The 14,942-nt window shown below is 33.6% G+C and overlaps 1 long non-coding RNA gene across 2 annotated transcripts; it reads right to left on the bottom strand.

The window, feature by feature from the left end:
• Nucleotides 1-1,094: 1,094 nt before the first annotated feature.
• Nucleotides 1,095-14,355, bottom strand: LOC141338267 (uncharacterized). 2 transcript variants are annotated; one of them, XR_012355807.1, is made up of 7 exons: nt 14,243-14,355; nt 13,102-13,160; nt 11,371-11,521; nt 10,224-10,249; nt 9,869-10,094; nt 9,666-9,755; nt 1,095-1,246 (listed from the first exon to the last, which is right to left on the bottom strand). It is a non-coding gene; the product is annotated as an uncharacterized lncRNA (long non-coding RNA). The 2 variants fall into 2 exon arrangements; XR_012355806.1 differs by having other exon boundaries at nt 9,869-11,521.
• Nucleotides 14,356-14,942: the final 587 nt, after the last annotated feature.

The raw sequence follows: 14,942 nt of genomic DNA, 5'->3' as shown, positions 1-14,942 counted from the left end.
AAGACCGCTGGACGGATGAATCCAGAATGATTGACAGCTCATTAGTTATGCAGAGTTCCAGTGTCTGATTGGCCAGCTGCTTTATTCGTTTACCGTTTAAATACTAAAACATACCCTCATAATTAAATAATTAATAACATCATGAAGTAATTGCAAATAATTTATTCACCAGCATTTAAAAATAGCAATTTATTAATAATAATAATAATAATAATAATAAAACTATGGCAGCTAACAAGGTTAATTAGATATTCTACACAATTTCTGTACAACTTTTGTGCTCTTATTGTTTTAATGTATTATTATGAGCTATACACCGTAGTCAACCAGTACAATTTATTGACAAAAATAGACATTATAGTTGAAATGTATTATATTATATTATTAGCAAACACCCTGGTACCCTAGCAACTGCATAGCAACACCCTAGCACCTGGTCAACTATTCTGGGTACCCTGACAACACCATAGCAACTGCATAACACTTTAGCAACTGCATAGCTACACCTTAGCAACAACATAGTAACACCCTAACAACCATCCCAGGTACCCTAACTAATCATGTTATATATTATAAATGCAATTCATACTAGCAGAGATGTCATATTTAAGAATTCATATTTATTAACAATAATATATGGTTTCTTAAAAATGGGTGCATTTCATTATAATAAATACAATTCATTAAATATCATTTAAATATATTAAAAACAATTCATTAAAACAAATTAATTTGTATATGTACATTATAAATCCAGTTCATAATAGCAGAGATGTGTTATTTGTGGATTCATATTTAATACCATGAATATATGGTTTGTTGATATGTTGTTCATTTCATTATTATAAATACAATTCATAAAAAAAATCATTGAAATATATTATAAACAATTCATTAAAATAACTTCATTTAAATATGTGCATTATAAATAAAATACATTAAAAAGTTCATTTCAATATGGTATAAAATAAAATTCATTAGAAAATTTCAATCCATTATAAACAATTCATTAAAAATAAATTTAAATACATATTTTTAATAGTTTTTACATATAAATTTAAGTTAATTTAAATGCATATAAAATTAAAGTTAATTTAAATTTTAAAAATAAAATCCATTAAAAACAAGCTCAATAAAAAAAATTACATTAAAATAAGTTCAACCATATACTTTACAATAAATATTAAAAATAATTTCAATAAAAACACTACTGCATCATTTGATCTGATGCTCTTCATCAGATGTTCTGAAAAAAAGCAAACGACAAATTAACCTTGTTAGCTGCATGATCACGTTAACAAAGTTAACATTATGTACAATGTCAACATTAATTGTTAACATTATGTACAATTAAAAGTGCTCACTCCACATATCAATTCACCCATATGGAATAACTCGGATTTGACTATCAACCATAGTCCACTCAGCAATAATAAATGGAAGGAGAAAGGCATCACACACTTTTATCAGGTTAATTATATTTTCTAATCATCTAACCAAACATGTTCAAAACACCAATTTTCAATAAAAGAGAGATGGAGAGAGAGGGAGACGGGGCAGATTACTGTCTTGTCATCATGTGCCCCGGCGATGTTTTCTGATTGGACTCCTGCCAAGTTCAAGATCACTGACCCACTAACCCCCTCTCACTTGACCACTCCACAACAAGTCCACCTACTCTCTAAGGTGAGTCACTTCTTACTTCTCTACAAACATTTAAAAAGTTATATCTTAACTACAGAAATTAAATTTATTAGAGGTTATTGAAAATATTACTTGTGAAGAGATTTCCCTCAGAAAAAATTTTTCCTGTCAGAGAGTGAAACAGCAGTTTCTGACAGGATTCCTCTTTTTTTTTAATTTCATACTGACAGGAAAATTTATTTTTTGAGGTAAATCTTCACTTTCCAACTAATATCTTTAATTACTTCTAATAAATAAAACAATTACATGAATGAAAAACAATTTCTTGTGAAGAATAAAGTAAAATAGAGAAAAATCCTGTCAGAGAGTGAAAAGATGGTAGTTTCTGACAGGATTTGTTATAATTTTAAACTACATTCTTTACAATAAATTATTTTTATTAAAGGAATTGATTAATTTATTAGAGGTTATTGAAAATATTACTTGTGAAGTGAAGATTTTCCTCAGAAAATAAATTTTCCTGTCAGAGAGTGAAACAGAGCGGTTTCTGACAGGATTCCTCTTTTTTTAATTTCATACTGACAGGAAAATTTATTTTTTGAGGTAAATCTTCACTTTCCAACTAATATCTTTAATTACTTCTAATAAATAAAACAATTACATGAATGAAAAACAATTTCTTGTGAAGAATAAAGTAAAATAGAGAAAAATCCTGTCAGAGAGTGAAAACCCAGCTAACACAATTACGTCGTGACGACGTTACTGGACCGGACCATATTCGTTGCAGCGACGTACCAAATAACGTTCCAGCGACGTAACTTTGTGATTCCCATATTCGTCGTAGCGACGTTATTTGGTACGTTGCTGGAACGTGGTGAGTACGTCTCCACGACCAAACTGGCACGTCGTGAGGACGTTACTATAAAGGACCACATTGGTCGCGGCGACGTTCCAAATAACGTACCAGCGACGTAACTTTGTGATTCCCATATTCGTCGTAGCGACGTTATTGCGTTACGTTGCTAGGACGTGGCAAGTACGTCCTAACGACCGAACTAGCACCTTCCCAGTATTTTTAATATTTGCTTCTCACCTTTAGTCCTGTCCGAGGATGTGTTCCTACCACCTTGAAATCAGTATATAATGACAAACTCAAACATTTTCTGCTGTAAAAAACAAACACTAAATCCTTATGTTTTCAAATTGTTGTAGTTTTTGTAAATATATTCACTGCATACATGCAAACCAATACAAAATCATTAAATTCCAACAGAAAATCAGCAAAAACACAGTGCATTCATTTATTAAATCACCATTTATTCAGTTATTTTCTACATATACTAAGCCATTGCATTTTAAACATGACACCTATTATTTAACCATGTAAAGTGTAGCCAAGTCATTAGCACAGATAATTGAACACATCACATAAAGTACATAGTAATCAAAGAATAATACAACCACTGATTAAAATGTTTTACTTTTACTGAAAAATATTAAATATTTAATTAATGATGGGTATAGTAATAGTTATCAGTAGCCTACTCTTATTAACACAACTTCCCTAGTTTGGTACAAAAATACTGATACAAAGATAGAAACAATTCAGTAGTGGTTTCTGTATTACTTTAAGTTAATTTGTTTTCTGAGTGTCCTGTGTATGAAACACCTGCTACAAATATCTGGTGGTGAAGTGCTGTAATACTGCTTCACTCTCAGAAGCAAAACCTAAACAATTACCAAAGGACCATAGTTCTTCTCAGAAGATAACAGAAATAAAGAAAATAGCAACATTAATAAACAGTAAGAACATGTTAATATAACAATGTAGAGATTACATCTCCCCTGTATTAGGCCCACCCAAAAAACATACAGTAAATGAGCCTGTTGACTTTTTCAGAAAAATCTGAGATCTGTCCCCAGCTGTGGAGAAGACTCTTTGCTGAGAATTTAGGTTCTGGACAGTTGTGAGAGAAAAAGAAGAGTGTCTTTCTTACCACAAAAGCAGAAGGTACTCTCTTCTGAGGAAAGGATAGGAGGGTGACACTTCACTCTTGATCTACTCTTGGAGAGTTGATGAGGAGTTTTGCTAAAGAATAAGGTTCCTGCTCAGCACTTGGTCTTATTCAGCAAAGAGTACCTCTAATGCAGTGCCATATACTCCAGATTCTTTGCAAACTTGAAACTTTTAATAAAATTGACCATATTATTGTAGTCAGGTTTATTGTTTTTATTATAACACATGGCAAATGTATGAGAAAATTATGTCAAAGGTGTTTTTCTTCCTCTTCGCTATCCTGAGGCTGTACTGTCAATATCCTTCTCTGGCAGCTGAAAGGGAGAATCACCTTGTTAATGTTGCTACTGTATGTACACACAACCAGTCAAAATCTGCAGTCTTTCAGTTTTTTTAATGTTTTTCGACACACCAAAGTTATATTTATATTTAACTTACAATACAATAATAGTGTGAAATATTTTAATTTAAAATACGTTTTCTGTTGTTTTTCAAATAGACTTTAAAATGCATTTCTTTCCTGTGAGGCAAAGGTGAATTCTTCAGTAGCCTTTACTCCAGTCTTCAGTTTCACATGATCATTGTCATATGATTTGATGCTCAAAAAACATTTTTGATTATTATCAATGTTGAAAACAGTTGTGCTACTTAATATTTCTGTGTAAACTGTGATTTCTTTTTAGGATAATTTTATAAATACATAGTTAAGGTTTAAAACCTTTTTTTTTTTTTTTACTTTTGTAACATTATAAATGTTTTTTCTACCACTTCAGATCAGTTTAATGCATCCTTGCTATTAAGGTCTTCATAAAGAAAAAAAAAAAAACTTAAGTGACTCCAACCTAGTGTACACAACTAAATTGGGCAACACAGCATATTAGAGTGATTTTGAACACTTACAACTGGAGTATTGATGCTGAAAATTCAGCTTTGAATTTAAATGAAAACAAACCTTGTAATAAACAATTCACAGATTGCAAAGAACTTACATTCTGATGATTACTTCATTTTCCTCACGGCTGCCTTCCTCAGTCATTCCTAGGCCTTCTCATTTTTCACCTTTCCCTTGAATCCACATAAAATATAAATAAAACTAATTAACCAATTAATTTTATAGACAGTTTGTATAAGTTTGTATAAAACTGCAAATCTTCCTTTTGAAATCTTAAGTTATTCTCCAGCTTCTAAAGGAAAGGCACAATCTGTGGCCATGTTCACAGAGAATTTGATCTTACTATTAGGTGACCTGGCAAGGAGATTTAGCTTAAAACTTATTCATGAAACTCTTAAGAGTCCACAATAACCAAAAAGAGGGATACGTCATTTGCATTGACTTTTTCTTTGTTAAATTTCCACAATAAGCATGGATCGGAGCTCTTAATACAAAGTGCACCAGATAGAAAAAATTAAGTTTAAAATGTACAGTACATACTTTTGTACACTAGGCCATGCCCCCAGACAGACGAAGGTCCAGCTCCCAAAGTCTCAAACAAATCCTGTGGGAAACACAGCAAAGTGATGTGGTTGTGTATGATTTAGAAATAGGGGAGTCTTACATTGGTCAAATTCAGGCCAACTCAAATATTTTTTAAACATGTTTAAAAATGATCAGGAGCACAGGAGGTGCTCATGAAGGCAGTGGTTTACAATTGTGGTCCAGGTGACCCACAGCACTGCACATTTTGTATGTCTCTCTTGTTAAACCCACCTTCTTCAGATCATCAGCTCCTTAGGAAAGAGCTTCATGAACAAATCTGTCAGTAAAGAGAGATGTGCAAAATGTATAGTGCTGTGTGTCCCCAGGTCCAGGTTTGAAAACCACTGTTGTAAGTTACCACAACATATGACAATCATACGAGCATCAACAATTTCACAAAAAACAAAATCATTCACAGGCTCTGGAATTAGACTATCAATTGATATCTATCTAGTTATGAGTAATTGAAATGATAAATCCAACCCTGTGGATTACCTGTCTCTCCTCCTGAGCATTTTGTTGTGTGGGTCCAGGAAGGATACTGCAGCACAACTCCTTCAACCATGAGAAAATGCAGTTCAAGCATGTCTTCACATCCAGGACAACAGAAGGGTCAGGGAGGCCTGAAATATAAATATTTAAGCCACTGAAATCAATTTAAATCTATATTTGTGCCTGAGTGACACTGAAACAATGAGGATTAGTTTTTTTACCGAGGATTTTCTGGGTTCTTTTGAACACAGTCTTCATGATGGATGATCTCTTGATCCTGGATCCTTTCTGCCATACACTTCGAGATGGTTTGGATGTCATGTGGTTGTGTCTAAAATACAAATAGCAGCACCATTAGTCCTGTTGCATTATATATATTTTTTGGTACTGAACAAGTCAGGAACCAAATCAGTAAGTTACCTGTACTTGATACCCATCCCTAATCATAATCATGGTTGTCGTGTTGCTGCTGCCCAGACTCTCTCTCCACCTGTTATTAAAAAAAGTATGTTAGTTTTAAATAAAACATTGATAAAACAATGAACAATGAATAAAGCATTCAAACTACTACTTAAAAAAATAGGCTCAATACATTAGTGCAATAATATGAAAAATTATCCAGAGACCAGCTTTGAGGACGTGCCCACGACGTTTCTGGGACCTTAGCCAAAATCCTTAAACTACTACATAGTAACAATGAACATCATTTCTAATAAGCAACTCACTGAATGACTCAACTGGTTCACTGGCAGTAAGGACATAAAATAGTGAACTATTTGTTGGATACATATGTTAAAACTAAACTATCAGATCTGTTTGTCAATGAAAAGTCACTAGCATAAAAATGATGCAAGTTATGTATGTAAAAATGTTGTATGTAAAAACCAATAACATGTAACGAGCAAATTACACCATTTACAGGCCTGTTAATCGACAGGAAAGCAGGACATTATTAATCCCACATACACTGAATGGGATTTCGGCCGCCTCGGTCTAATTAAAAGTTTATATAACATCAGTGGTTTATATTAAAGTTTACAATACGGCTAGGCTAGCATGAGCATAGTCAGATGCGAACGACAAGCAGTCAACGTTACTATGGTAGAAGTTAAAATAATTAAAAAAAATGAATACTGTATAGTTTATCGTGGGTAAATTTCAAACTAGACTAAAAATAAGGTATAACATTTTAATTTAGGATTTTAAAAGTTAACTTAACGTTACCACAGACCGCCTCCAGAACTAAGCTAATTAACTTTAACATTAACCAAACAGGGCATTTATTTATTAAATTAATATAGAAAACCTCCAAAAACACAAAACACTACTTATCTTACGTGTCATCTAACGTTATATCAGCAAAAAAAATATGAATAAGAGAAGATTTTAAGCGCTTACCTTTTCCTTCTCGTCCGTCTTCTGGAAGTTGACCGTTAATGACGGGCACGCGCACGGGGCACTTACGCAGCACTCAGAAAGTGACGTGCGCTGGTTTTAACCTTAACATTTGTCCCGTTCCCCCTTTCAATAAACCATTCACAACCATAAATTATCACCATTTGCGAAGCAAACTATTTGGTTTTTGTTTTGCCATTAATTTGATGACAAACATTTCTATATTTTAAATGACGGGTTATACTTATATAATAATTCATTCCATCATGCAAAATGCTTGACGAATTCAGTATATTCCCCATATTATTGGCTATTAAAACGGTTTACACCTTTAAAAATAAGCTTAATACATGTAGTGCAATAATATGAAAAGTTAGTTGGAGACCTGCTGACCACGTCGCTATAACGTTTCCCACGCGACCAACCAGCGACGTCTTTTAAGGACGTGCCTACGACGTTTCTGGGACGTTAGCCAAAATTCAAAAATATGGAACGTTACCACAACGTCCTCACGACGTTGTCATAAAGTAATGTCATGCTGACCAAATGACGACCAACTGGCGACGTCCTCACAACGTACTGTGTTTGCTGGGAAGAGGGTAGTTTCTGACAGGATTTGTTATAATTTTAAACTACATTCTTTACAATAAATTATTTTTATTAAAGGAATTGATTAATTTATTAGAGGTTATTGAAAATATTACTTGTGAAGTGAAGATTTTCCTCAGAAAATAAATTTTCCTGTCAGAGAGTGAAACAGAGCGGTTTCTGACAGGATTCCTCTTTTTTTAACTTCATACTGACAGGAAAATTTATTTTTTGAGGTAAATCTTCATTTTCCAACTAATATCTTTAATTACTTATAATAAATAAAACAATTACATGAATGCAAAAAAAAAACTATTTGTTGTGAAGAATAAAGTAAAATAGAGAAAAATCCTGTCAGAGAGTGAAAAGAGGGTAGTTTCTGACAGGATTTGTTATAATTTTAAACTACATTCTTTACAATAAATTATTTTTATTAAAGGAATTGATTAATTTATTAGAGGTTATTGAAAATATTACTTGTGAAGTGAAGATTTTCCTCAGAAAATAAATTTTCCTGTCAGAGAGTGAAACAGAGCGGTTTCTGACAGGATTCCTCTTTTTTTAACTTCATACTGACAGGAAAATTTATTTTTTGAGGTAAATCTTCACTTTCCAACTAATATCATTAATTACTTCTAATAAATAAAACAATTACATGAATGAAAGAAAAACTATTTGTTGTGAAGAATAAAGTAAAATAGAGAAAAATCCTGTCAGAGAGTGAAAAGAGGGTAGTTTCTGACAGGATTTGTTATAATTTTAAACTACATTCTTTACAATAAATTATTTTTATTAAAGGAATTGATTAATTTATTAGAGGTTATTGAAAATATTACTTGTGAAGTGAAGATTTTCCTCAGAAAATAAATTTTCCTGTCAGAGAGTGAAACAGAGCGGTTTCTGACAGGATTCCTCTTTTTTTAACTTCATACTGACAGGAAAATGTATTTTTTGAGGTAAATCTTCACTTTCCAACTAATATCTTTAATTACTTCTAATAAATAAAACAATTACATGAATGAAAAAAAAACTATTTGTTGTGAAGAATAAAGTAAAATAGAGAAAAATCCTGTCAGAGAGTGAAAAGAGGGTAGTTTCTGACAGGATTTGTTATAATTTTAAACTACATTCTTTACAATAAATTATTTTTATTAAAGGAATTGATTAATTTATTAGAGGTTATTGAAAATATTACTTGTGAAGTGAAGATTTTCCTCAGAAAATAAATTTTCCTGTCAGTGAGTGAAACAGAGCGGTTTCTGACAGGATTCCTCTTTTTTTAACTTCATACTGACAGGAAAATGTATTTTTTGAGGTAAATCTTCACTTTCCAACTAATATCTTTAATTACTTCTAATAAATAAAACAATTACATGAATGAAAAAACTATTTGTTGTAAAGAATGAAATAAAAGGGGAAAAAAGAAATATCCTGTCAGAGTATGAGGTTAAAGAGGAATCCTGTCAGAAACTGCCCTCTTTCCATTCTCTGACAGCAAAATTAGGTAATGAGGTAAATCTTCACTTCACAAGTAATTCTTTGAATGACCTTCATGTGTACTGTGTGTGCAAACAATACTATTTTTAATGTTTTTGAAAATATAGTTTCTTATGCTTACCAAGGCTGCATTTTTTAAAACAAAAATATTAAAAAATAATATTGTGTAATATTATTACAAAGGCAATTTACACTACAGTTCAAAGTCATTTGAAATTGATACTTTTATTCAGCAAGGATGTGTAAAATGAATAATACCATTAGTTATTAACATCTATTTCTGTTTTTAAAAATGCTGTTTTTAACGGTTTATTTCAATTGCAATCAAAGAATCCTGAAACAAAAAGTATCACAGGTTCCAAAAATTGTGTATATTAAAATAGAATAATTATTACTTTAAATTAGTAATAATATTTCATAATATTACGTTTTTCCTGTATGTTTGGTCAAATAAATACAGCCTTGATGAGCATAAGAAGCATCTTTAAAAAAAAAAAATAATAATAATAATAATAAAATCTGATATTTATTTCAGACAGTTTTTCTCACAAGTACCTATCTCTATTCCACAGAATGGCAACTCCGACCTCTCAGCCTGCTTTTTTGAGGTGCAAGTGCGTGGCCACCAGGTGCAACAGTAGGGCACTAAATTACACAATTAAAGGGAAACAAATAGATATACATAAATTCAAAACTGAAACAGATAGTGTACTAAGTGACGGTACAATGGTGTATCTTAATAAAAAAGAAGGGCTCACCCCTGAGTTTGAGGAGGGGGTGAGCTACATCCTCCAAAATTACACCTTGTCCAACAAATATGGACAGATGTATTTGTTCGTCGGCCCTGGGACGCTGAAGTTTAAAACTGTGCCCCAGGACCTCAGTGAAGAGGCACATAATGCCGCCAGAGCTGTCCTATGTCCTCCTTCACCTAGTGTCACCGGTGAAGAGGAGGACATATTCTCAAGGGGAGGTTATCTCAGCCTACAAGGGCAAATCAAAGAAGTGAGTGAATTTTCTATTTATTTTCTTTTGATCTAGTAAATGTTACAGTGTTAAATTCATTCTTTTAAGAGCTTAACCTTAAATAACTTTTAAGTTTAACAGTGTTACCTCCACCAGTTCCAGCTCCAGGTTGCCTAGAAGAGATAATTAAAGGGATAGTTCACCCAGAAATTTAAATTTTACGTTTATCTGCTTACCCCAGGGCATTCCAGATGTAGGTGACTTTGTTTCCACAGTAGAACACAAAGATTTTTAACAAAATCCAATGTAACCTGTCAGCCAAATAATGTGAGTGGATGGGCACCAAACCTTTAAAAGTAAACAAAAACATGCACAGACAAATCCAAATTACACCCTGCAGCTCGTGACAATACACTGATGTCCTAAGACACAAACGATCAGTTTTTGTGAAAAACTGAACAGTATTTATATCATATATTACCTTTGATACACAGCCACGTCTCATGCGGGACTTTTCACAGATTTTCCCTTGCGGCATTTGCGTACACTACACCAGAGCGCATGCACATGTAACAAGCCAGATGTTGAGCTTGTGCTCAGGACAGATTGACGTGGCTGTGTATCAAAGGTAAAAAATGATGTAAATACTGCTCAGTTTTTAGCAAAAAAAAAAAAAAAAGATCGTTTCATGTCTTAGGACATCAATGTATCGTCACAAGGTTTTCGTTAAAAATCTTCGTTTGTGTTCCTCTGAAGAAACAAAGTCACCTACATCTTGGATGCTGTGGGGCACTATTCAGCTACAGTTCTGCACATTTCAAAAGTGAGGCAGTTTTATTCCTAATATATATATATATATATATATATATATATATATATATATATATATATATATAGTCAGCCATCTTAATATTGTTAATATACAGTTTGAACATTAACACTACAGTTACCTACAAACACAGTTAAAAAAAAAATGTATTTTATTAACTACTCCTATAATTAAACTATATACTATAGTTCTATTGATGTGTATGAATGTCATTCAGATATTCTATTCGAAATGTTAATCACTACTAAGTGATTTTGTATGTTAATTTTACAACCCTGACAGTTTATGGAAACCTTTAATGCCTCTGTTGTATTTGAAACACTATTTTAATTATTTTTTTTCTATTATTCCTTTCATTTTTTTTCTTTCCTATTCATAACCGAGAAATGCTACACTTGAATTTTCCTTTTCCAGATGCGTGGGGTGAGGATGACACGAACAAACGTTCCCATCCTGGACCTTCACCTGGTGTGTGGGGAAAAGGGGTTCGACGTTTCTCTGTGGAGGGATGTGGCACTGACGACCCTTTATGTTGGTGACGAGGTGCTCATCACACACCTTCGCCCCTGCATCCTTCAAGATGGACGAGGAAAATTTCACTCCTCTACACACACCACTGTGAAGGTACATAAGGCACAAACACATCAGCCAAAAAACAATGCACAAATACATCTACAGCACAGTTTTTTTTAACATATGCAATATACTATAAACTAATCTGATGTTCCAATATTTGTTCTAATACTGTACTACAGGTCAATAAACATGAATCTAATACAGTGGTGGCCAAAATGATTAGAACACTAGTATTTAATATCTAGAAAATGGTTAGTCAGTTATTTCTTTCTTTTGCTGTAACATGTCAGTAGGAAGTTTACATTTACAAACATTCATTTAGCCATTAATTTTAATCATCCAGTAACAACAGCCAGTGCTCCACACAGAGATCTGATCTCATCCAGTTTGTCTGGAATGACAAAGAAACAGAACAAACTGAAACAGACTAAATCCAGACTAAATCTCAGTGTAGAGCACTAGCTGTTGTCAGACTCCTGACTGTATTAATCACACTGGATTATTACTGATACGCTGATGCTGCATCCCAATTTGCATTCTATCCATGTACTCTAACAGTCCAACACTGAATGTGAAGGATTTTAACTGTGACAAGATGATTGACTGGGCAGTTTAAACAGTAACAGTGTGCATGTAACACAGTGGCAAAGTGGTTCACTAAAGTGGCAATTATGAAAAAGTAGTATGTCCCAAACCTTGCCTATTCTTCTGCTATACATTGTAAAGCATCTTTACTAGAGGAGTATATACTTTTACGGCATAGCATAAGCAGGTGAATTGGGATGCAGCATGACACTTCACACTTTCCAACACTAATTTATTTGCTTTTTTTTTTTGTAAAACCTGCAGATGCCTGAGGGGCAGGTGCAAGAAACAGAGGCCCAAATTATTGGTGTCTCCGAGGTAAACGAGACTTGCCACATCCTGACCAGCGACTCGGTGGTCTACGTCATTCCACAGTACTTATTCTCAGGTGCTGTGGATGACCTGATACCCAGGCTGCCGATGAGGCTGACTATAAAGCACGTAAACCGCCGGGTTCTAGAAATTCACTCAAAAGAGTAAAATGTAAATAGTTACCTGAATTATTACCCATTAGTTTGTGTGTTTTTCTTCAATTTTTAATATTTGATGTGTTTTTTTCCATTTATTTGTTCTTGTTTGGTTTGTATATAGTTTTTTAAACAATGATATATGTTTGTTAATAAGAATAAAAATATAATTCTGTGTTCCACAGTAGTTACCTTCTTTGCCATTCATCTCTAATCCATCCTTCATTGAACATCCATATCTTCAGTTGTGTCACTTTGAATAATAACTAATTTCTTATGGGTTTAGAAAGACATAGGCAAAATGAAAATTGTCACAATTTAATTCCCCCTATCTTGTAGAGTACCCCAAACTGTGCATCTTGTTTCTTTTTTTAACCCATGAAACATGCCAAATCTGCCAGGTGTCAGAAACCGGATAACTAATTCACTATTGGTTTCTTTGAGATTTTCCCATGTATACCCGCAATGTTTTTTTCAGTTTATGAGTAAATTTATTTAGAGGTTTTTGATATCATTGCACCACTCTATAGTGCTTAACAAGCAGAAGAGTAAAACAATTTTTACTTACCCAAGATACAGTGAAGTACAGATGATCACAGAGATTCAGCAACGCAGCCAGATTTTCATCTTGGATCAGAGGTGACAACACGGTGGGAATAGGAAAAAAAAAAAGTTAGAATCCACCATTTATACAACTGTGAAGATACACAAATAGGGGTGGTTGGGCAATATAGCAAATATATGGCAATTATGAATCATGAATTAATCATGGTTGCTCGTCATGTTGGTTTTACTATTTTGCAAGTTGTCTGATCAAACTAATTTCTCCATTTTAAAAACAAAACCTTACAAGGTAACAAAAAAAAATCTGCAGCTCCAGGTGTTTAGCAGTAGCATTCAAGAAACTGAATGAACATAAAAATACAACAATATATAAACTTAACTGTATAAATTGTACATCGGTTCTTATTAAAGCAACTATATTAATGTCCTTCAGTCAAGAGCAGTGAGTAATTTTTCTATTTGTGTTTTGTTAACATTAAAGAAAAGTGGCAGCATGTTTGTAGAAGTATGCTTTCCCTTTAAGAATTGTGCATTTAACATACAGGCACGCATCCTCTCACTTTATACATAACCAACTGTGTTTATATGTAAACCTTGAATTTAGACAGTACTGCCGCAATCAGGTGAGAACCAGTAATCAGGCCCTGTCTGACAGGCTTTTTAGTTTTCGCGCGTTTTAGGTGTTGCATACACCTGAAGCGCGCGTAAACTAAAAAGCCTGATAAAACAGTGCGCAAAGGAAAGGCTTAACAAGAAAGTCTTCAAAGTAAATAATGTACTTTTGTATTTGCGAATAAGTGCAGTTTCCCGAGAGTGTAAGTCTACCCCTTAGTTAACATTTGCTGTGAATGTACGAGGCCTTGCACAGTATTGATAACTGATAAAATGCGCGCTGTAGCACGATACTATGTTTCTTCAAAAGCATATTGTGGAGACATTTTATTCGTCCATGAACAAAAATCGTCATATTTGCACAACCCTATCACAAATATAATACTAAACACATCAATAGGCTTAACGTTATATATTACATCAGTGCATGGCCATAAGCCGTCACTTAGCATTTCCTTAATAAGGTACGGAAATTTTATTTGCTTATTAAAACACACGCTTAATCACTTCTCAGAAATCCTGTCAGTACTCACCCAAAGAGAAGAGAGATATCCCTGCTGCATTGAAGAACCCCTGACAAACTCCCGCTGACCAGCTCCACTCTAGAAGCGCCAAAGTTCCACCAGGGCCACAGTATGGAAGTAGAGTTGTGTCGTTCGCGAACGAACCGATTCTTTTGAACGGCTCATAAACATGAACGATGGGAGCCGAGTCGCGGCTGGGGGGGAGCCGTTCTTTCTGTCGTTCTTTTTTCCTATGCGTGTTTCACACAGATGCACACAAATTATTCCCGGATGGTCCACTACTTAACTTAAGAATTCGAAGTGCGGATCAATGCACACTCTAATAACGGCTAATACTGCCCACAACACATTGCACGGGGAACGAGGATCCGATTAGAACTACAAACACGCATAAAAATTGTTTTAAAAACTACAAACATGGCGGATACGCGCGACCAACGGACAGGTAGAGAAAGGTGTTTTTGTGATAAATCAATGTGTAACCAAATAAAAAAAAAATTTAATTAATGTTATCCATGGTATATTTCATGTGCAGCAACATAATGAACTTTTATAATGATAGGTTTGGTCATTAACTTTTAAATGCATCATTATGCAAACACGAGCAAAGTTCTCGGCAAAAAAGACTCGTATAAGAATGTGCCTCTTCATTTCTCTCTAATACGGTAGGAAATCAAATTAAACGAAATGTAGATGATATTAACTGACA

This window comes from Garra rufa, chromosome 1, assembly GCF_049309525.1.
Source record: "Garra rufa chromosome 1, GarRuf1.0, whole genome shotgun sequence".
In the NCBI taxonomy this organism is placed as follows: domain Eukaryota; kingdom Metazoa; phylum Chordata; class Actinopteri; order Cypriniformes; family Cyprinidae; genus Garra; species Garra rufa.
This window is presented reverse-complemented; position numbering and strand designations above follow the sequence as displayed.